Here is a 25860-nt window from a genome sequence, read left to right on the forward strand (position 1 = left end):
AAAACAACGGTAATTTTTCGGAATCAGAGCTGAAGTTATATAATGACATATTTTTCTTTTTACAAACATTAACTTTGAAATATAAAACCGATAATAAAAATTCCGAATTTCCAAAGTACGAGATAACTTATAACCTTTACTAATACTTGGGAGTTTGATAAGTAATTTTTTAGAATGATTTTCTCTCAGAATCAAGAAATATTTTTCTTCTGATTAATGAAAAATATAACCTTACTAGATAGGGTATATGCTGAAACTATTAATTAATTCTGCTGCTTTCAAATATTTACCCTACTGAGTATGTTAAATGACACAATCTATCCTCCGAATCTAATATTTTTGCGGATTTGTTTTTGCTTATCTACAAAAAAAAAAAAAAAAAAAATCCAACTAATTGTAATTCGTGATTTCTTCCTAAACCTTGCGTAATTCTAAATTCGATAGAAATTACAAACAAATAATGAAATATGCCTATTTTATGTAATTTCTGCTAAATATATTATTATCTTACAATTTTCTAAATTCTTAAAGTTTACCTCAAGGTTGTATCACAAAACTAATTTTTTTTTTTAATTCCTTGATTATTCTATTTCAAAACAATGATTTCTTATGAAGCTAAATAAAAAAAAAAAATATTTACAAGGTAAAGAACATTTTTCAGTTAGTTTCATCTTAAAACTTTAAGATATTCATATCTATAAAATTATTTTTTGCATCAGTTGCATTTATGAGTTTCCCGAGATATAAAATAATTTTTAGAAATCTTAATAAATAAATGGAGCGTGCAGATCAGCAATTACTACTACTGAGTAATGCACAAAACTATACAGAAGATGTATTTCAGAAGCTCAACATTCAATTTTTAATATCTTTTCTGGTATTTTTAAATTTATATAAGAAGATATTATTGGTTACTACAAGTTATAGTAAAGTTGCACTTTTGTAAGCCTCGAACAGAAGACCATTTGCGTGAACTTTAGTGATTTAGAAATACATTCCAGTGCAATTACGTTTGGCAGAGGTGCTCATTTATTATTTGTACTTGATTACTAAAGGCTTAATTACCGATTCTTTAGGAATCAAAACAGTTTCGATAATTTGAATTGGACGACGTGCGTCAAATATTGTCCTCCCGGTTAGTACAATTCTTTTTGGTATCTGATCACACATACACAGATAGATTACACCCAACATCACAGAACGAACGTTGCAACGCAAACCTTCATAACAGTATAGCAATCCATGTCATACATGCATCTCGGGGAGATTCAAGTGGCATTGTAAACATTGTTTGGAGGAGAAAATAGAATTAATTGGGCAGTGTTCCAATACACCGTGAATAATTGAAGGGCGCAAGAGAATACGGCTGAATTATTCGAGTTCATTGACTCAGATAAAATAATTCTGGGGAAATAATTTCAGACAAGCAATGATAACATTCAAGGGGAGAAGCAGTAAAGGGAGGTACCACAATTTTGAAGAGATTTATTTACCTCATTCGCAGCTAAGAGGCTTGTTTAGTTCCTACCCAGCCAGCAACAAAATAAAATGTTTGTTTTGCTGAAAAATTCATTCAGACACGAATTATAAATGTAAAAAATAATATGGAATTTAGTTTGTTTTTTTCAGATGGTAAAATATATCGAATAAGTATTCTTTTTAACGAAAATTTTCTTTTTGATTGTCATTCAAAACATTTTCAAAAATGAGTACCTTTTGCCGCTTTTTTTTTACAAAATTCTGTTTGAGAGAAATTTTGATGCATTTAAAAATTTGTTAAGCTTGACTTATTTTTGCTTCACAGAGAATATCTAACTTAAAAAAAAAAAAAATTAAAGAGTCCATAAAATATTTGTCACGATACTTAAAAAAAAGTTCATGAAATACTTTTTGTTACAAATTTGAACTACACAAAAAAAGAAAGTAATATTAAAAAAGTACAATTATTTTTTAAAAAATTGAATTTTACCATAATACATTTAATTTTTGATCGAATTTATTTAAACGGAAAACATTCAATCATTTTTGGAGCAGCTATGTTTAGAACGTATTTTTATCCAGCCAGTTTGATGAAACTATTTCCCTTTAACCATCCTAGTTACGAAAGAAAAGAAAATATAGAGAAGAAAAAGAAAGAAAAACATCAAGTTCAACTCCAACAATTTTGAATTTAAACCCAAACTAGACATATAAAACTCGAAATGCACGTTTCCTTCTTTGATGCTACTTTTGTGAGTTGGTGAGGCAAACAGCCCTTCTTTAGAGAATTTACAAGAAAGAATTCCTTTCAAAAAGGCAGTGGGAACACTAGGCTCTGAAAAACTGCAAGAAATACAAAAGGGAGGACTTGTGGTAACCCTACGGGTCTGTGGGGAGCAGAAGGGAAGCTCCTTTGTCCTCTCTTTTACAACGCCAGCTCCCCTCTTCAAAAAGAATCCCCCGAATGGGCCAGTGAGTGCTCCGTTAACTCCATTCCGTAACCAGCATTTCTCACGCCTGATTCACGTATTCCACTCATTCCCGCTGACCTGCATCTCCCCCCCCCCTTCGCAGTCCACAAGAAATGGACAGGGCCTTTTCTTCTGCCCCTCCCTACGGGTATTGGAATCGTTTCACATAATCTGGTGATGTGGATTACGTGCACGTGTTCGCCAGAAGATTAAAGGCAGTAAACTGGTACCCTGTGGTAACGTTATTCTTCTTTTGCAGGGAGTTAGGAAGAAAAGCACATTCCAAAGAAAGGGTATTCCGTTCCTGTTTAATCCAGGAAGAGCAATTTGAGGGGTTTTATGTAGGAGGGCAATTAAGACACTTATTGGACGTAAGCTCGTGAGAGGAACGCAAAAATAAAACTAAATTAAAATGCTTATCTAGTTTAGCTAGGAAATATTCTTGGAAATAAAAGGTGGCACGCGTTAAATCAAATAACGAATGTTCTATTATGCTGTGTGTTTCCGTCCGTAAATTTCATAACTTTCCAAGATGAGAGACATCAGTAAAACAATGGGGAACATGCTTCACACGTGATACATGGCATCAGAACAATGCGAACCACTTTAGGTTCCTTGAACTAGGAGAAGCAAGTTAGTTGATAAAATTTAAATTGCATAAATGCTGGCAATGCGTAGGTCACACAGAGGTATGCTCCTTTAAAGATAAATGGAGCTCAGTGTTAACCATTACTGGTCGTTCATTATCACGCTTTGTTAATCTTGCTCATTTATCAATCCCATTTCTTTCTTTTTTTCTTTAATGAAGGCATTGAATGGCTGCAACAGTCTATTGTCCTTATCATTGAGTTCTGAAATATGCCCCAATTAATCTATTACTTTAGAATCGACCACTAATGTAAGTAATAAAAAGCATAATAGCATTGCACAGAGCTACAAATATAAATAGCGGAACAATTGATATTCGAAATACAATTAAAGCTAACTGAAACCGAACTTTATGGTATTACATTTTCCTATTCAAATTTAGTACTGGCCATGTCAAAATAACAGTCCCGAAAAATATATGACAATAAATATCTGTTACATGGAAAAAAATACAACTGTTTTCCAACCGGACAGGAGTAATAAAAATTGTCGACCAGTATATCTCTCTTCATCCTTCTTAAGTCAAAAATCCATAAAATAAAAGTTTTATTTTTTTATTCTGCTATATATTCATAGGATTTTTTTTATGGTGAACGATAATATACATCGAGCAATATAGGATGTCGAGCAAAACAGCAGAAGTAATGCGACCCACGCGAGACAGTCAGCAACACTTATTCCTAGACTAAAAGCTGTTTTGGCACATTTTGCTCGGGGTTTTAAAAGAAATCATAAAACTCACATTAACACTTACCATGGTGAGTGTAAATGTGCTTGTCATAAAAATAAAAAGAGCGAGCTTTCCAAAGAACTTTTTACTGGTACGTTCATTTCTGCCGTTGACAAACTGCAAACATTCACGGTGTCCTTCACATGCCGCGCGTGAATACCCTTTTATGTGGACACCTGGCTGGTATGAATAGATTTCAGAGAGAGGTTGGGAGGTGGTAAGGTTTACTTTCCGAGTTCAAAATACCTTTGGGTTAGAAGGGGGAATATGTGTCATAAAGATATCACAACAACAATGGGACCCGGCAAGGAAAATTTCTTCGACATGCTGCTGGCCGGAAGAACTCTTTTGTGTGAGCCATATTTGTTTTTTCTACAATGAAATGAGAGAACAAAATGCAACACTTTATCGGGGCAATTTTACAACAATGGCATGGAAGTAATACACTTAAAAAGTTTCAGGAGACAAGCGGATTTTTTATTTTGCACCGAAGATAGAAGATACTTTCTATTTGTTGGATGTGAAACTAAAATCAAAGGAAGAATGTTAAGACAAAATAAAAATATTATAATGTATTTATTAAGTAAAATAATTAAACTAATGCTACAAAGAGAATAGCTGAGTATTACATCAACGTCCCCGTATAAGGTGATCCAACTAAATACTGGTCCAATACAAAGACAATATATTTTTTTTTCTTTCTTTCTTTTTGCTATTTAAAGGTGGGTTTTTTTCCCCAATTTATTTCAGTATATGTATTTCTTTATTTTTTTTGTTGAAATTATCAAGTTTGTACCCACATAAAATTGATTGACGTACCGTAAATGAAACTAGAGGGGGGGGGGGGACAATAAGAACTAGATGTACAGGCGCAAAACAGTTCCGATACATTTTTATTATTTTTTATTACACTTTTCAAGCCTTTTTCATATTATTAGGATTAGGTGATTAAAAAAAATTGACAGATTAAAGTAAAAAATGTTTAATACAATGAGCAATTAAAAGGACCTACTTCTTATGCATTAATTGATCACACTTGCATTCAATGTTTAATCTATCGCTCATCTCGTATTTATTTATAATTCCCCGGAATCCCATGCATTTCCACAGAGACAGTAAAGATCTTCAAATGAAATCAGATACCAGTAGGACCGCAACGGATAAGATTAGGGACCCTTTCGCAGCTCATAATTTACTCACATAAAAAAGTACCCCCAGATAGCGAATAACCTCTTCATCTGAAACCTCTATTTGTAGCATAAAACACTCCAGAAAACGAAATCCGATTGATTAAACAAACACATCCCCCACTCTTCCATTACTCATGATAACAGACGTCAGGATGCACAATAAATTTGGAGCAAACGGTGTCCTAGTAGATAAAATCTTCAGGGTTGGAATTCAGTGAAACAGAGTTGTATTTTCCAGCCATAAAATTGTCGCCCAGGCTCCTGTGAAAACAGATTTCGTGGAAAGAGAGGTTTCTCTCAAGTTTATGTTTGTCGGGGCGGCAGAGACAAAATCAACGTTTTACTGCTCAGTTTTCTTTTCTTATTTTTTTCCGCTCTTGCTGGGTTTTATCCATAGCTTATCTGGACATCCTCCAGCTTTTCTGAGAATCGTCTACCCCCAGTTTCTCGCTTCGAGCGCCCGTCTCATTTTCCCTCGCACAGCCTGACACTACTTTTTACATTTCTTTTTTTCCTTTAAAATATGCCGTATACTCGAGTTTCTTATTCGCCAGACGTACTTGAAGTTTTAAAACCAGATAGCAGCAATTGGATATGTTATAACTGTTTTGCCCATTAAAAATGGCGTGCAAAACCTCTCTTAGTTACTTAAACATTACGATAATGATACTTGGCAAGCAAAGTGAAAATCCATTTCTTTTGGATTGATGTTTTTTTTTTTTTTTTTTTTTTCTCCCTACAGAGAAAGTCAGACATAATTATTTTCAATGGCAACGAAGTAATTTATAAGATTCGAAATAACCGTTTGCAATAAGATTAGAAATATCTATCCGTACATTTGAAAATTGTTGAAATATTTCAACTGCATGTTATGTTAGGAATGTAATTAACTACATATTCTCATTAAGTACTTTCACAAAGCAAAAAAAAAAAAAAAAAAAAAAAAATCCGTCGTTTGACAGGATTCCTACACATTATCAATTACATATCACCAGAGATGGTGAATTTAATTCATCTAATATCGAAATTTAAATCTGAAGCGAAAAAAATTCTACATTGTGAATACGTATCAGTTCGACTTTTTCTGGGATATAAGGATATATTAAAAGCACCAGTGTCCAAATTAAAGTGATTGGAAAGCTAATTAAATACATTTCCTCCGAAGCGTTGATGTTCTTTTTATAAATTTCAATCCTAAAGTTAAAAAAAGCTTAAAAATGCAATTACATTCATAAATTTAAAATACATGTAAGTTTAGAAAATGAGTTCATCGAATTACTTGCCCATTACCTATTCATTTAACATACTATCCATAACTTACATTTCCAGCTTTATAAACCTTTGACCACCTAATCCATTTCAATAAGGTTTTGAATAAGTAGAAATGAATAAGAATAAAATTTCTGAACCGACATCTTCAGTTACAATTGCTAATCATAAGTTTGGGATACAACGGTTCTCTCTTTTTTATTATATATTCTCTTTTATATATATATATTATTATTATTATTATTTTGTTCTACCCTACCTACGCTTTCTTTCTTTTTTTTTTCTTCAGAAATTTCAAAAATGTTAACTGATTTAACTTGGCTCTTTGCTTATAATGGTTATTCTAATCACAGCTTAACCAAAGTAGAAATCGAGTACACTTGAAAAATCGAAACATCTTCGGTTATAGTTGCTAATCATTAAGTTTAGGATATAATGGCTTTCTTTCTTTTTTCTTTTCTATCTCCAATTTTTTTTTTTTTTTTGAAAACTTGAAAATTTGATTTGATACTTTAAAAATTATAATCGGATAATTTACTAACAGACATCTACTTATTCTTGAAAATACTTTCCTTGCTTTTAAAATATTTTATCTTAAAATATTGATTGAACCTATCAAGTGAATCAAGTGAATATCAAAACTGAAAATACAAATAAATCTAACTTTATTCATGATACATATTTTCTGAAACCTTCATCGATTCACATACATATACATAGCTCAGGTTTGATTGCATACACACAGAATGCAAAAATATATATTGAATAGCCTGAATACGCCTGAAATTCAATAGACTATGTTTGATATATGGCATACATATGCATATAAAATATTATTTAAAAATCTGAATAAACATATATTTGAATGCACGCATTCCATGCCCGGTGCTAGCTTCAACTACACTTGATATACCCAGTTTCAATTGAAAACGACATGGATCTCCAAGATGTTTACCTAAAGGTACTAGTAGCACAGGAAACCCATCACTTTTCTGTGCAACCCCCCTCCCCAAACTCTTTGTAGAATACACGGCATCCAGGAATTTAAGGGGAGGGAACAGCCACAGTATCCTCCCCCCGCAAGATTTCCCTCTCTCAGTGACAGTCTCTATGATCGATTGTTCGACATCGATGCCAAACTTTTCCGATTTCTGAGTCCCCTACAATGGAGAAACGCAGGAAAAATGTTTTAAAAGTTAATGCACCTTTGTCCTTTCTTTAAAGCTTAGGAAAGAATGGAAAAAGAAAACTTGGAACTCGTGACTTGAAGGACGAAGCCAGTGGTCAGCAGAAACAAAGATAGAATATGCATTCGATATCCCAAATTTACTGGTTGTAATATGTTTACAAAGAATATATGATTGTGAATGTTACTATTTACACAGTAATTTAATTTTATTTTGATATCAAAGGCGCCCATCAATCCGAAAATCGTAAATATAAATAATTTGCTGATATGACTAGACAATTTTGGGAATTTGACAACATTGGACAATTGATTTCTTTCAACACAATTTGAAACTAAATAAAAAACTACTGTGACAGTAAGGGGTCCGATAGGTAAAATAATACTTTAAACGCTATCTCATCTTCCAAATATGTATGCTACAACTACGAAGGGTGTTAAATTGGTGATCAGAACGAATATAAGGTAGATCAACGTCAGTTAACATTCATTTCTAGAGGCATGTGTTCCGGTGATTGAGAATACGCCACCAAAGCACCATGATTTACCGCACAATTCGAAATATGTACAACAGCCTCCAAATATATTTGCTGCATCAATGCAAAATTTTAGATCGCAGACCTAATTGAATGTGCGTTACGCCAACGTATATTTAGGGATCATCTGATCTTGCAACACTACCAGCCAACCCACCGCGGTCCAAAATACAGCGCTATCATAATGATAAATCATGATCAAGAATTTTTTTTATTTAAATAAATTATTAATCATAAAAATATATTACAGGTAGTCTTTCCCTAACACTTTATCATCAGACTCTCTCTCTCTTTTTAGATAATAAGACAAGTGAGGAGAGAGGTATAACATTATAGCTCCTTTGCCATCAGTCAGCTCATAACTGATACTAGTAGCAGTGTAAAGTAGCCTGGTTGCTAAAAGATGTCTCAACGACAAAATTTGCAGTGCCACGCAAATTCTACGACAAATTTTTTGAAAACTATACGAAAGAAGGGAGAGGGAACATTAGTTATATGTACATATTTTTTATAATAAATTAATTATTTGGACACGAATTTACTTTAAGACATTTCGGAAACAAAATGCTTAAGCAAGCAAAAATAAATACATAAATCGTTCATTGAATATTACATTAAAAAAAAGTAATCTACAGTAAGGGTACAACTAGATTAGTTTTATTACATCTTGAATGCACTGGTATATTGCAATAATTGGAACCCTTATTTGGCAAATGTAACAGCTAGTACGAAATAAATACATAATACTGTAATCAACTTCGTCAATAACCTGAAGATGAATTACGAACATATGGTAAATAAAAATATATATAAAAACAAATATATATATATAAAAAAAACACATATAGAACAAAAACTAAAAAAATACAATACATTGAAGTCACGCAGTTTGTTTCCTCTCTACTTTAAAAAAAAGCTATGCCTAGGCCCGAAAAATGAGAATAGTCTCATCAAACATACATTATAAATTATAATTTCATACATTATAAAACTGACCAGTTAAAAAAAGTTAATCACAAAAAGAATGATTAGTCACGCAAAATTTCTTGTTTCTCTATCACAAGTTTTGTTGATGCGGAGGGGAAAAAATGAATTTATTTCTCGCTTTCTACAGTAACTTTTAAGTGAATTATAACAATCTGTTTAATTGGAAGATGAGTTTTTCGGAGTCTTGCATGATTAACTCCGGCTATCTTTCGTTGGGGTTGACAATCCGAGCAATTTCGCGACCTTGCATTACTGACGTATAAAGGAAAGTAAGTTCCTCCATTCTCGTTATTTGGAAAGGTTGAAACACGTGGGGTAGGACCGCTAATTCCGATTTGCAATATACAGAGCTACTGGGAATTGCTCACCATTTTATTTCTTACCTTCAGTAACATATGCCGATTTCTACACTTAATTTTAAAACTCAAAATATTTAAAATCATACTTTAGTACAGTTGTATTTTTAAGATAAGATTAAAACTTGTCGCATTATTCCAGTTTCATTTTTATGCGGTTAAATATTCTTTTTCTCTTTGTGAAACACGGTGCAGTAGTATTTTTAGAGGGAAAGACAAAATTTGTCTTACTATTCAGGTTTCATTTTCAAGAAGGCGCATATTCTCTTTTTCTGTGAATTACGGAGCAGTTGTATTTTTAGAGACAACAGTAAAATTTGTCGTGCTATTTCAATTTCATTTTTAAGGCAACGCATATTTTCGCTCTCTTTGTCAAATAAGGAGCAGCTGTATTTTTAGAGCCAACACAGCAAAAATTTCTCTCATTATTCCAGTTTCACATTTAAATTGACGCATATTCTCGTTTTCTCCCTCAAAGAAGGAACGATGAAAATGAATATAAATAATATGAATTCGCAAAAAGTTTTAATTATTTTCATATTTATTCATATTTTAATAGAATTAATATTCTTGTAGAATTAGAACTGAATATAATAAATATACTCTATTTTACTGATAAAATTACAGCTATATGTCATACTTTTAATAATTAAGATCACAGTGAAAATAGTAACAGATCCTGATGTATGTATTATGGTTAATGATAAAAAATGCATGTAGGTAATCATATCTTTATTATACTGATTAACAGTGGCGGACTTCCCAATTGGCACAATAGGCAGATACGCTGAGTAGAGGATAAAAGCTGAGGCGTCCGATTAAAACGATGGTATTAGCCTATTTGCAAATAAATGTTTGTAAAAAGTACAAATTTCATGACTTATGAAATATTAGAGTAATATTAACAACTTGTTAAATATAATTGGTCAGATTACCATTTCATTAGCCCCCCCCCTCTACTGAAAAAATATGTACAAGCCTCGATATGGCGCAGTCATGAGCCATGGAAATAAATAAAAATACAAAACTTTTCGCATTAATAAAATAAAAATTAGTATGATTTTAATTTAACATTGTTTTAATTTAAAATTGCATAGTCCAGTTTGTTAAAAGAGAAGTGGCATAGTGCGCAATACCGCAAAATGCGGCTATTAATTAATAACTACTAAATAATACTCTTAAATTAGATATGCACAATCTAATAAAAAACATCCTTTTCTTAAATAAGTTTTTAGTAGTTAAAATAGTCTAGTTTGTTAAAAGAGGAGCGTCACAGTGCGCGCGACAGGAAAGTTACGTTATTAATAACTACTGAATAATACTCTTAAATTAGGCATACACAATTTAATAAAAATCATCCTTTTCTTAAATAAGTTTTAATTTTTTTCTCATAAATATACATGGTAATATTTTTAAAAGAACAACTCCATTACTTGAATTAACATTACCCAAACATTAGAAACTAATGGAATAGTAGATTTATATTCCACAAAATGATATGATAATGCATAACATATCTAGATAAAAATGTAAAATTCGTTAGTTTAAGAACCATGCACTTTCGTCGACAATGCACGCTATTCTATTGTTTTAATACTGGCAATAAGGGACTGTATACAAATGTATCAAAAACTCCAAGAACAGTGATTTTGGGAAAATTGCCAAGTAAACATCGTTGATATTTGGCAACGATTTTAGTTCATGGTAAGTTAGTAATCATGTTCATTAACGACACGCAACAAACATGATCAATATAATTTAAGTTGCACGAAACAACGCATTAGCGAATCGTTTAAGCATTGAAAAATGCTTTCCGTTATCAAAATTAAAAAGAAAAGTTTAGCCTATAGACTTTTTACAAAAGAGAAGAAACAAAGCTTTTACATTTTTGCATATCGCGATGCTAACATTCATTTATCTCAAAGTATTTAAAATCGCAACATTAAATTTTTAAAAAAATTTCAACTTTAATTTAAATTAATTTTTTAATAATAGCATTGTTGCTTAAATCATACAGCTTATTTTCATTAAATATATCATTAATATTCGAAGAAAAATGTAATGCGCGCGTTCATACGCCTAACACAGCGTACAACTTTTTAAAATTAAAAACAGATAAAAAAAATGTTAAATTTAAAAGAGATATAAACAATAAAAAAGTTTTGCATTTTATATTTATTAATTTGAAAACATACCGCGCATTATTCTATTTTTCCACATTCTTTATAACTTTAAAAAAAATTTATTTTATTTATAAAATTTAATTTTTTTCGTTATATATAAAATAATTCACATTTTTTGTTTCCCGGTTTAATAGTATTAATGCTGCCCTAAACCGCCATTAATAAAAAACGCCGGCCTCTATATATCGCAAAGTGACAACAAACCATTAACATATCACACTATACGAAAAAACTATAAAATATTTAGCTTACCAACTTGCATTGAATTTAAGACGACGGGATTTATCCAAAAGTTTCATGAAGTCTTTCTTTTTCCAATACCGGAGACCAATGGATAAATAAATGTCAGTAGTTCAGTACGGAATGTTTTTTTCTGTCCGTATTAAGTTTTTGCAAAACCCAAAAGAATGTGAAAATAAAACAACGACTACGGAAAAACTTTTCAGTTTTATCCTGGGAGCGCAAAAGTTTCACATAAGTTTGCACCGTTCATTTTGGAGCGGTTAGAAGATTTTGGATGAAGCGAGAAAAAAAAAACTTAGGTCGACGGAAAAATCCCGCACGGGCGTGTGAAGTGATGCTCTTGTGTGCAACGGAATGACTCAGTCTGACCTTTGCGAAGTTCACCAAGAAGAATTGCAGAGTTAAACCGACTGCTCGCCTTGCTCAGCTCTGACTGAATGACCCAAGCGCTCCCGCCATCCAATCGAACTCTAGGGGAGGGACCTCCTGTACAACATCGCCATCTAACGGAGAATTTCCTGGACCGCGGGATTTCTCATCTTGGTCAATAGGAATTCGACTTCGGGAAACTCTGGCGCATGCGTCTTGGATTTCGAGCGTAGAGGTGGGGATTGTAAGAATAAAATGATTCTCTGGATTTTAGACGGACCGAAAGTTTGGCACAAGCGAAATTCGTGTTACTAGCATGGAACAGAAATTTCTTCCAGCTTTTTCCAAGGATCTTTTCCGCCAGCGACGTTGGAAATATTCACGATGATTTTTCCAAAAGATTGATGGAAAAATCTTGCGGAGATGAAGCTATTCATTAATTTTGTATGAGCTTTTTTTCCGTTTCTGTCACAATGCTATTTAGTTTGCAAAATACAAATATGCCAGATTCTAGATATATGAAATTTTGTCCATTGTAGCATCCTAAGGATTCATAATTTATTAGATCAAAGTTCCGTTTTTAAGATACTTGTTATTTGGGGCGGTTCTCGCACCGTTGAATCTTAGTGATATGGTGAGCAAAATGCTAGAGACGGTACGCTGCTTTCCGAAATTCCATACCACATCAGTTTAATGACATTTGATTAACTTTGCAACTGTAAGGAATAATTCAACCAGCAATATGAATAAAGAAGCGAAACTAAAATCGGTTTTCTTCAGGAAATAAAAGATATTTTATATTTTGCATTTTTATTGACTTTTTAAACCAAAATTTGAGTTACGATTCTTTGCTTCACAGGTTTACTTAGTAATTTTCACTATTTTTTTTATTATTATTATTTTCTATCATACAAAGAAATCAAAGAAAAAAAATATTGTAATCGTCAAAAAACTCGAGAGAGAGCTTTTGAGGAATTTCCACGTTTCAGATTTCTCTGGGCTCAAAAACACATTTTTGTAATTATGTTTGTCTGTGAGCACGATAGTTAAAAATGCGCTTAACTAGACGCATGAAATTTGATGTATAGACCATACAACAAATTTGCAGATTTCTATCAAATTTTGAACGAAATTCATGCAAAGAACGTTTGTCTGTCTATCCTAGTGCAAGTGAGCATGATAAATGCAAAACTTAAAACGGTAGGTAAATAAAATTTAATATACAAAATTAGCATCTGAAATGTAAATAAATATCAGGTTTTCATTTTTTCACAGTCAGTCTGTCAGTGTGTACTTTCGCATGCATGAAAATGCGATGACTGAAAACTGCGATGATTTAAATAAATGAAATTTGGCGTATGATCTCGTTACTAAAATAGTATTTCTATGTCAAATTTTAGTTTTAATCATTTGAAAAATAAAGGCGTTGTAATGCATATTTGATTTTCTTTATTATGATATAAAGCAGAAAACCTTTGAGCGAGACTCTGAAAATAAAAATCTGAGCACTCGTGGCCGTCACGGTCTTGCTCAAGGTCTGTAATTTTAAGTGAGGGGGGATAAGATTTTTATTAGACGGTACGATAGAAAGTTTTGGAGTGATCACTCCTGCTGTTTACCTTTGCGCATCTATGTGATTACTCAGGGTCTGCGCACATTGTGCGTGCTTAGATTTTTTTAAAGCTTTTCTAATTTTTTAAATTGCTAATTTAATTACTGAGGCTCTACATTAAGTCTATCTACATCTAGCTGCGGCTACTTTTTTTTTCTTCTTCTTTACAATATAAGCTCGATCGCGAAAAGAAAGCAGAAATTCTTAATGCTGATTAATGAAATGTGCTAATCTTAAATATATACCTGGAAAACCAAATTTCACTCTGCAGTTTTATGTGTGTGTGTGAAATCGTGTTTTTTCGGAGAAAATATTTAGATACGAATCACATAGTGATTACATATGAATGTTTTTCAATCTTACATACATATGAACTGGTCATTTAAATAAAAACAAATCATGAATGAATTCGAATTGGTTAACACAATTATTGCATTGTTGCTTTTGGATGTGAACCGAACGTATTCGTATTCGGATGATGTCATATAGCGCTATCTTACAAAATTGGCTACTGAGATATCAGTAGGTTATAATCCTATGGCAAAAATGCAGGTGCCACAAAAATTTACGAGATGGCGCTATATGACATTGTCAGCAGGAGAGCAGATAGAAAAAGGCTCTAATAGTTAGTAATAAAAAAAAAGTTTTTTTTTTGTGTGTGTGTGTGTGTGTAAAATCGCGTTTTTCCACACCTCTATAGATATATAATCTATATCCACCTATGTATGACTTAAAAAGCAAAACTTTATCTAAATATAAAATTTGATGTAAATCGTTTGAGCTGTTTCCGAGATATAGGGAATAAATTTGTATGTATATACAAGAACTGCTCGCTTAAAATTATAAAATAAACAAACGGGCGTATATAATAAGTTTTGTCCATAGTTATAACTTACTCAAATGCAAGTCTCTTTCTATTTAAATGAGTCGACATATAATCGCTGAATAAGGAGAGGAAAATCAGTATAATGCTAGGAAATACTTCTTTTTACCCCCTTGTGTCTCAATCGTAAGCTTAACTTTGCGAGTAGAACGTAAAAGTATTCCTAATACATGTTTATATCTGAGTACTGCTTTTATTTCTTTAAATAAAAAGGTTTTCCGCATTTGTCGCGGTTAATTAATTAATCTGTAACATTTTGGCCATTGTCAGCTATTTTTTACAGGTGTTCTTCGTCGGAAAATGCATTCTAAGCTAAATCATCACCTCCCATGCACTGCATCATTGCCACATTAAGTAATTTGATTATGATAAACACACTATTAACGAAACTTTTGACATATATAGTAAATAAAGGTTGAAAACATGCACAAATAAGAGAGTGATCAAATAAAGGCAATTAATTAAAACTGAGAAGCGTTCTCACCTGTTCAAAGAAAATGGTTCTTCAACTGCGCAATACGCGTACAATTTGTCGCTATTAAGTAATTAACCTATCTCACTTCTGGTATCGTCAGCCATTTTTTACTGGTCGTCGGAAAATGCATTCTAAGCTAAATTGTCTTCTCTTATCTATCGCATCATTGCCACATAAAGTGATTCGATTATGAGAATTGCGCTATTAACGAAAATTTTGACATATATAGTAAATAAAGTTTGAAAACATGAACGAAATAGAGTGTAATTAAATAAATACAATTAATTAAAACTAACACCTTTTAAATTTTAGACAAATTCTTACATAGGTTTCCTTGCGGCTGTAAGCGAAGAAATAAGAAACGTAAGAAATAAAATGATTCTTTGTCCTTGGAACGAAAGTCAAGCGCATGTGAAATCCATATTTCAGCATAGAACAGAAATTACTTCCAGCAGAGGAAGCAAGCAGCTTTTATAATCTTTTCCTCTAGAGGAATTTGAAATATGCGCGATGATTTTTCCAGAAGTGTGGATGAAAGAATGATGCTCGCCTGGCATATTATCTCACATAGAGCAGATCAAGCTATTTCAATTATTTTGCGCTTTCTTTTGTTTTGGCAGCTGTGTTATTTGGTTTGCTGGCCAGAAATATGTCAGATTCCAGAAATATGAAATGTTGGCTTATGGTGTATTTGATTACATTTCTGTCTTTTAGTAATTCTAAAATCGATGAAATGCAAGCGGTCTGGCGTTTGTTTGTTTAATCAATTAGTCTGGGAATCGATATACATAACTTAATATTTTAAAACTGGATTTCATTAAAATCATTACAATTGATTTCAGGGTTCTGATTTGATAACAATTTCCTGTGATAAATTCACGCCATATGCTTTTAATGAGCCTAATTTGGCCGATAATGGGCGTTTTCTCTTATAATAAATGTAAGAATGAAGGGCTTGGGATTTTTGACGTAAGATAATCATTGAAACATTTTAGCGCAAAATAAAAGCGCCTTTAAGTCTCTCTGAAAAAATTTATTGATTTCCCAAAATAAAAAAAAAATTAAAAAAAATGTACGAAAATGGAGCATCAAAGAGAAGATATAAGACAAGCATAGAGGGAAAAGTAACTTCAATTTACAACAGTTTATCAGAAAATTTTACAGATATAATTTTCTTAACAATTTTCACCAGTAAATATGAAAAACTATTAAAGCTGCTATGCAATGAACATTTCTCTACCTAACATTGTTTCATTTGACTTCACATGAGAGTACCATTTGCATTTAATAAGGCCTGTACTAAAATTATATGATTTAATTCTATTCATAACAAAACTTTTCATGCTTAATTTTATCTTAAAAATAACTTTATATTATTATTATTATTTTACAAAAACGTCAAAATCAACATAAACATTTTACAAAACTTAGTATTAAACCTTAAATTTTAATTATCATAGATATTAGCGGAGCTCATAAATAAGTCCCATGAAAATTAATATTTACTCTCTTCACTAAAATTGGACTATGTACACAACAAAAAATGAGATTAAAAATAATTTTTATCAGTAAGAGACAATATAAAATTCATTAAAAAGTTGATACTGTTAAATTAATCATATAATCCACTGATGTTTTAACAAATTTTTTGTAAAATAATAATTAAAGAATTTTTAATAGCAACCATCGATTTTTAATTATGATACGCCAACGACATAACTAAATTACAAATTTATTGTCAACAAAAATTCTCTCTGACAAAAAAAAATAAATCTTTCATTCAAACAGAAATGATTCTAAAAATTAAAAAAATATATATTTATTATTTAAAATTATTATAATTTATTATTTATTAAAATAATTACAATTTATTATGTGCTAAATTTACGTGCTTACGTGCTAAATCAATATTTACTAAAATAATTATAATTTAACACCAATTATAATTTATTATTGATGATTTAGTTTCCTTGCATTATATTTCAGTTAAATAAAGGGGAAAAATTATGTAATTTCATCACATTTAAGTTGGGAAAAAATTATGTAACTTTATCACATTTAAGTTGGAAAAAATTAATAATTTCAAACTCAAAGGGCTTTTTAGCGGATGGTGATTTTAATATTAAACGTATCAAATCATTTTATCAAAATAAGACATTTTTCTATCAGGTGAAAATTTATCTCAAAATTAAAAACCAATATTGACAAATGAAGAAAACGAAAAGGTCTAGAAATAAAAATTAAAAATTAATATGAAGAATGGAGCGTTTAAATACTTCATCGTGAGTTCAAAGGCATTTCTTTATCTAATTTATTCATTTTGTGGAGATTTGATATTATTCAATGTTATTAACGAATTGTTAAAATTATTAAACCTAAAGGAAAAAACTTTTTAATCTTTTGTGCATTTAAATTCATTTAAATGTTCAATGGTTACATAAACAAAATATGAACATTTTCTTGTAAGTTCTGTTAAGTGGATTGAAATTGATTTTTAGAATTATTATTAATCATATCCTAAGATTTATATATGAATATCTGATATAGATTTGTGTCTGAAATTTCGAATATCTATATTAGATTTTATCTGAAATACTAAATAATTTTTTTTTTGTATTTAAGAACACAGTATGTATAACAGCTTACGAAGTGCGTGCTTTATTAATCTTTGTGAATTTCGTTTCACAAATGGCTATTTTCACTTCAGAAAGGCGATTATACAATACGTTTTTCTACAAACATCTTACCAAGAAAAAAGTATACTTTTATTATTAGTACGAATTTCTGATAGTAAGATTTTTTTTTAATCATATAAATGTTGATCAACTATATATCATCACATCGATGATAAAATTTCTTTTCATGTTCTCTTAACATAACATTAAACTTCATTTGATAAATCGTTGATTATTTCTTTAGTTATACTTAAGAGGTTCTTTTATTTCTTTATTATTTATTTTATTTGTTATCTCTTTAGTTATACTTTCTATTTGATGCCATGAAAGATTTTTTTTTTCTTTTTTTCCCCCTTCTTCATTTTTTTTTTTTTTTGTAAAATTCAAGGAAAAGAAGCACTTGATAATATAATATGAATATTTATCCAAGAATATGAAATTTGTAGCATTTTAGTCGCATTTAACCAATATGGCAACGCAGCTTCAAGTTAAGATATTAAATAAACTCGATAAGTTTATTTTTTAAACATTTAATACTTTTTAGATTAGTTAAAAAAATTTAGATCTTATTATAAGGCTTTCGATTCGATAAACTTTTTCGGCTGTCAAATAAATTTTAGTTCACTGAATTCAATTTATATATCTAACAATAACAAAGTGACGACTGAACTATTACTATAACTATTTTAAATAAAAACTTGTTAATTGTACTAGTTTATAAAAATATTTATCATGAGATACAATATAATAGAACTTTTAACTGTTCGGAAATTTCGTTTTAATTAGGAAAATAACACAAAATCTCAGATTTTTGTGTGGAATTAAAGAATTCTAGGATAATAGTATCAAAATTTATTGCAACCGTTTAAGCTGTTCGGCATATTTACCCCCATGTAGCAAGTAATTATCGTAAATATAAATATAAATAAAATGCAAAGATTAAATTTCATATAAATTTAATAAATTTAAATTTGTGTCTTAGTTTCCCAACACCCAAATACACGAATTTATTATACTACAAAAATGTGATGGCCTTATAAATATTAATCCGCCGTGAGCAATTTAAATCTATTAATACAAGCAAAATTATCTAACTTATTCATATAAATAGCTTCTTACATTTTAGTTGATTAATCCAAGATAGTGCATAAAATTAATTTTGTATTTTCTACATGTGAGAAATAAAAATAAGAAACATAGAACGAAGTTTGAATTAAAGTTTCTAACGAACCGAATAAATTAAATTTCACATTTTCCGTTTAGAAGATATGTGTTTATTCATTTTTGATTTTACTGCCTCATATGGTTTTTGAATAGGCGAATCATTCATTCTTCCAAACAAAATAAACAGACGACTAAAACATTTTGCTCTTATTCAAAATTACAGTGCGTTAAACTATAGTTGATAGATCCAAGTTTACTCACACATTTTTTATTATGACAGCAAATATACTCAACTTACATCAATAAGTATAAATTAATTATGATTTTGTTTATTAAAAGTAATTTCGTTCTAAATTTAAGACGATGAATTCAGGCTTATATGCTAAGTTGGCTATACTTGTGCCACATTTAAATAACAGAAGACGAAATTTCAATTACAATTTCAAATAAACTCGACAAATTAACCTTTGAAATTAATTTATCGAGTTATTCATATTTTTTAGACTATTTCCATTTATGCATTGTTGATTCTGTGGATTTATTTGATTATTGAATCGGCGAATCAAATCATACATAGCTCAAAATGGAGTAAATATATGATTAAAATCTTATTTTACATTTATTCAAAATTACGGAGTGTTGAACTTTAGTTGATAGATTCAAGTTTATGCAGCATATTTATCATACGATACAGTGTAATATCGCTTTTAACGCTGGAGTAATTCCAGTTTAATTTGGTGGCAGGACGGAAACGCAGATTTCTCAGCGGGATCAAAGGAGAAGTCCTTGATGATGTCATCAAAGTCGTACCGGATTACTTCAGGTATTTATATAACTACTTGCCGCTGGACAAGGATAAAGGCGAGTGATAAAGTAGGAAAGGGTTGACAGACGGATACAACATAGGAAGAGATATTTTCTTTTCCATTCAGCCAGCCTATAGGAGCTCTGCCACTAGCTATGAATACTTCGACTAAGCTATTGATTTATACAGAAGGAATGCTATTCTGTTTCTAAAAGAAAGGTATTAGAAAACATTTTTTCAGAGATTTTTTTATGGAAAAAATCATTATTGGATCCAAAAGAAAAGAGCTCAATGGTGGATTTAGGAATAAGCCACGCGAGTTTCTGTTTTATTCCAAACTATAAGCGAATATATGCACCTGGAAGAAGTTATTTCGTTTTCAGGTATTTTTTTATTTATATATAAGGTGGAGCTGTATTCGGAAGTGAAGGGGGAAATGGCTTTTTCGTATAGTATTGGTGGACGTATTTGGATTTCAAGAAAAATAAACTCACAGTTTCTGCTACTATTTGAATTTTAATTGAAAAAAAAAATACATTTATGACACAAAATGAAACATCATATCTGAATTTCCTATTATTAGCATAATTATGACAATATCTTATACTGGGAATACTGAAAAAGTAGAATAAAATTTTATTTCTTGAAATATTGTACCTAGACATGTACTTTCATTTACAAAGCTTCATTAAATAAGGTGGGATATTGTTTGAAACTACTTTGGTTTCTGTGGGAAAAAATGGTTTAAAATTATAAAAATTAATTTATATAATCTCCCATTGTATAAAAGTGTCAGTTAATAAAATGTTTCTCTTGCATTCATCTATAGACACACAAAATTTCACATTTTTATCTTCAATGTTTGCAGAGATATGCTTATTTTTCAAATTTAGAGGAAATTAACAAATTTAGTTGCCAGCATTTTTTTCAAAAATGCAAATTTATCCCATACAGAAAAGCTGACATATGCAAATATTTGTCAAGAGGTTTTTGCCTAGTCATCCAATTATCAAGAAGGGAAGAGAAACTGAGCATTTAAGATATCTCAACGAAGTATTGCAATGCCGAACAAGAAAATAAAATTCTTCGCTCGCAGTTAATGTGCTCTTTAAAAGAATGTCATAAAAGTGGTAAAGAACGTTTAGGAATGCTGAAAATTCATGTGGTTAGTAATCGTAATGTTAGTCTCGTTGTAAAAGACTACAAACGTCATCCAAATTTCCGGTAGCCTTTTAAGAAGTGTATTTACAAAACCATTTTTCACTTATAAACTGCTGAATTTTTTCTTTCCCGGGGTTGAAATGGGAGGAGGAGGCATTATACATGTATTTATAAATCGATATTTTGGTTCACTTTTCAAATTATCCTCAGGTAAGTGTATGAGCATTCAGACCAGAGCTCAGAATTCTAAATTCAGTGCAAAAATGAAGTACAGTAAGAAAAACAAGTTTTAAAGAATCATACATTCATAACATCATTACCTAGATTTTGTTAACATACGATTTGGATACAAGAAAAACATGATATAAATAATTTATATATTCCTCAAAATTTTATTTATATCTGAAGAGTGATATTTAATTCTCAGAGATATAAATATATGTAGAAAAGATATTTAGAAGATATGTAGAAGTTATTTTTCATATATAATTACATTAAAACGCAAGATTCATGAAGTGAAGGTAGTGAAGGAACATTTCCTAACAATAGCGCTAATTTTTGCGAGTATTAGAGAAAATAAGAATAAACAATAATAATTAAATAAAATTTGATAAGTTTTCAGCATTTTAAACAGGGAGCACAAGTGGAATACTAGCCGAATGAATACTACAGAAGAACAAATTTTTTAATATTTCACATTCCATGTTTATTTTATTTAACCATAAGTAATTAATTATAGGTTTTTAATAATAACAATATCTTAAGTAAGAAATTAAGATTTGTTCATTTGTTGGTAAATGATATTCTACAACAATAATCGAATTGCTGATGCTTTCTTTCCCTTTACTTATCCAGTCAAAATCCAATATCATTCAGTTTCGCTTGATTCAATTTTCAGAATTTTAATTATTTTTACATTTTTAAAAGTTTCCAGTATGTGACTCTCTTCATATTCTCCGAAAAAACATTTACGCAATTTTTTTTATTAGAAATAGCAGGATAGGGTATTCGAAGTCAGATTACAGTCAAAATACTTTATTGGCACATCCTTATCTGTTTTATTATTATTGCTCAAATGAAATCTGAAGATGTCATTTTCAATTATAATTTTCCTTTCTGTGTATTTCTTTAAAATTTTATTTTATCCGCGAATGCAATCCTTCATGTTATGAATATAAAGATATTTTTATATAAAAAAATAAAGCGCGTTTATAGGATTGATTAAAATGCTGCTGTTATCTTTCTTGGCCAGCAGCAGTAAGAATTACAGTAGAATTTACTTTCGATCCAGTGCCAACGAAATGTAATTCGGAATTAATAAATAAATAATATGAATATAATCTGAAATATATTTTCAAAGGAAAGAAGCGAACGATAATTGAAAGTCAGATTTTTATTCTTTCTTATGATTATTAAAGAAAGAGTTCAATTTTCAGCACGGATTTCTTTGTTAAATCAATGTGCAGGAGCCAACACACTCCGCATAGGAGAGCAGAAAGTAAAAAAAAAAAAAAAAAAAAAAGTGAAGATGGTAAAGCGTTCAGAGTTTATATAGCTTCAAATGGGTTAGCTGAGCAAGCGTGTGTAGGAGTATGGAAAACGAAGCATAAAGCGTTGAGTGAAATTTGGAGTTATTAGAAAATAGTATTGATTTTAAGAATACAGATATATTGAAATTAGTAAGCATATTTAAATCCTACAATGTTTTATAGGTTTGAACATGATGAAGCAAAACTTCTAGGATTTTAAAATTATATGCAAATACATTTTTTTTTTAATTTTATGGAAATTTAAAAATTAGAATGGCATTATCACGTTATGGGCTATCAGAACAATCATCAATCAACCCAGAAATCATTTTAAAAATGCATAAAACAAATATCAAATAAATGTCATTGAATACGCATTATTAATTGAAATGATATTCCAACATTGATCAAAGGCAAAATTCATGCATGTACGCTTGCAAACAATCAACTTGTCGATAATAGTCTTATGGAAGCTCACATTCTTCTTTTTCCCTTCCTTTTTTCCCATCTTATAAGAAAATTCAATAAATACTAAGCACACTTAAAATTTTCATGGAAAACCACTTCCTAAGTAATTGTATTCCCTTATCCAACTGTAAAGCTCGGAGAGTAAGGACTTCGAGTTCAAGAAATCCATTTGACTCGCCCACAAATCGATAAATTGGTGATTATAAACACCATGCTAATTAAGAAGAAACCGAGAAAAAGATGTATCTGAATACTGAAACTTTTGAGAACCGTACTAAAGAAAAATAGCATTTTTGTGACTTGATAAGATTCTAATTAGTAAAAAAGTAAATAATCACCAAATAGACATTATCTCATACATTATTCAAATTGAAATTTTCCACTATTGATCATATTGAAAACTGATGCACATTCACTGATAAATGCCATATCCATCTTGAAGAATTTCAGGAAAAAGTAATTCTGAACACTGCTACTTTTGCATTCAAAATAAAATTAAAATCTCTGCTGTTTGAAATGGATTATAACCGTAATTTAAAAAGTTCTCAGATCATTGAGATGTTCATTGTAACGAGTAAATACTTAGCTCAATAATCTACCACTGCGAGAAAACAACTTGAAACTGCGCAGCGATTTGTTCTCTAAACAGATTTGGTCTAATTTAATTCAATTATATTAATGTTCCATCTTGAAACTACAAGGTAGTGATTTCATTACCAATCTCTTTAGTTGAAAACCATCATGAGATGACGAGGGAGACACATGAACCAACTCTCGGTGTAATTATGTCTCGAAGCAGCAATTTTGATCCTAAGGATAAAACTCTACTCTACTACTATCTACTATCTCTACTACTCTACTATCCTCTAGCTGATAGATTAGATTAATAAATACACTTCAATGGAAATGAAATATTAAATGATTGCTTATGGAGATATAATTTATCATATATCAATACTAAAAATAATGCTTAAAGAAATACAAGAAAAACAAAATAATTTTTACAAATTTATATGATTATGTTTTTTTTTCATTGAAAAAAAAAAGGTACCATTTAAAAATTCTTTTTAGTATTTAGTTGCCTGCTTCCGTTATTAAAGATTTATTTGTACTATTTTATGAATGAAAATAATGTTTATTTTTTTATTCTCCTTTTATAAAGACGAAGAATCGCATTATTAATCGCTTTTTATTTGATTAAATCATTCTAGTGATCCTTTTATTTCAAACAACATTTATAGGAACATCTATAAAAAGAATAAATAAATAAAAAATAAAAAAAAATCCTGAGGGGGGAAAAAAATCACATTCTTGTACCAATTTTTGAAATGGCTTTCATCGCACAAAATTGTGCATTATGAATTATTTTGTTGTTGCTTTTATTCAATTGGCCTTTCTTTTGGAGGCTTCGAATTTTTATTTTTAACTGAAGTATAAAACGAATCGAAAAGAACGAGGGAAAAATAAATAAATAAATAAAAAATAGTGAACGTATTTATGTTACATTATTGTAATTACTATCGTGCTTAGATAATTTGTTCATGATTAGATAATTTGTATTTAGATTAAAATGTAAGCATGAAAAGATGGCAGATGATGGCGAATACTACAGCTTTTAGACATTTTCGGTTAAATTTACTATTTGGAGTAAAACTAATCAACATTTGGAGGAGTTATATACACCCCATCCTCTTGAAAATATATTCCGATTCTATTTATAAACTTAAATAGAAACTGATATCATCCCAGATACGAAATTCGAAATCAGAGAAATAAAAGATGGATATTGCTGCGAGCATTACAGTTTCAGTTTGGGGGAGGCATCAAATCGAATTCTCCATCTGTGATGATATGTGCAACTCAGAATTTTTATTCCAACAACACAGAAAGTGAGATCTAATCGAAATAAAAAGCGATGAAGATATTACATCCTTTCATTCGTCCGGCCTTGGACGCGTGCCAGCATCCATGTTTCTCCAATGGCTGATAACCCATTCACAGAGTTTAATTTTCGTCAAAGTTACATTTTAAATACCTCATCCACTTGTTCAATTCTCCTCCTTTTCAAAGTGAAAAGAAGATAGAATAGTATAACTTTAATGGAAACTAAAGTTCTGTTAGCTTAAATGGGGTTAATTACTCAACAGTGCCTCCGTGGACCGGCTTAAGTTGCAGCGCTACATTCTCTGGGAATTAAATTTTGTCATCTTTATATCGCGAGTCAAAATTTTCATCATTTGGAGAAGAATTCGAAAGAAAGCGCTCGAGGCGATTCAATAAATAGAAGTTGGAAAGTTGGCTGCAAATCCGCGAAAGATGTCAATTTCGGGCAAATAACGAAAATCACATGGACTTTATCGGTTATGGCAACTCCGGATGCTCTGATAAATGGTCAGCCGGTACTTAACAGGCAGGTAGGGTAAAAATATAAATCACACGTAACGCAGACCACAAACTTTCTTCTTGAGTTGGAATTGAAGGCGTGTCCCCGTCTTTTCCCTTCAATTTAAGGAAGCGAGAGGAAAATGTGTGAAGTGAATTAATGTTATCGACTCGGACATCCTGTAAAATGTTAGACAAAATTTGATGTCTTTTTAAAGGAGAAGATTGCCGGGTTAGGCTTCTTCAAGTTTATTAGTTTCTTTCTTGCTTTCTTTCAACGTCTGGCAATTGTTATTACTTCTTGATAAATTGAAGAATAATAATATTGATGAAGAGAAGCAATCATTTGAAAAAGTGTTAGGTGGTTTTGATTTAAGGAGTAGAAAAATGAGATTTTTGTAGTTTTTGAACTAGAGGATATCAATGATTTTTTGAAAAGAAAAATGTGTAAAGGATTTGAAGTGCGATTTCTCGCATTAACGAAATATTCTGTTAGTTTTTTTTTTCCCACCAAAAATCTATTTATTTAGCAATTTAGTAAAGTGCAAGAGCTCATGCA

At 30.5% G+C, this 25860-nt stretch overlaps 1 protein-coding gene across 4 annotated transcripts in view; it reads right to left on the reverse strand.

Moving 5' to 3' along the window:
* LOC129959518 (plexin-A2-like) overlaps positions 1-25860 on the reverse strand; it is a 667102-nt gene that overhangs the window by 248578 nt on the left and 392664 nt on the right. For 3 of the 4 annotated variants that reach the window (XM_056072387.1, XM_056072388.1, XM_056072385.1), the window contains exon 1: positions 11788-12199. The exons of the other annotated variant lie outside the window; for it this stretch is intronic. The gene's annotated coding sequence lies outside the window, so the exon portion shown is untranslated. Of the gene's footprint in view, positions 1-11787; positions 12200-25860 lie in introns of those variants that run through there. 4 annotated transcript variants of the gene reach the window in all.

This window comes from Argiope bruennichi, chromosome X1, assembly GCF_947563725.1.
Source record: "Argiope bruennichi chromosome X1, qqArgBrue1.1, whole genome shotgun sequence".
Lineage (NCBI taxonomy): Eukaryota > Metazoa > Arthropoda > Arachnida > Araneae > Araneidae > Argiope > Argiope bruennichi.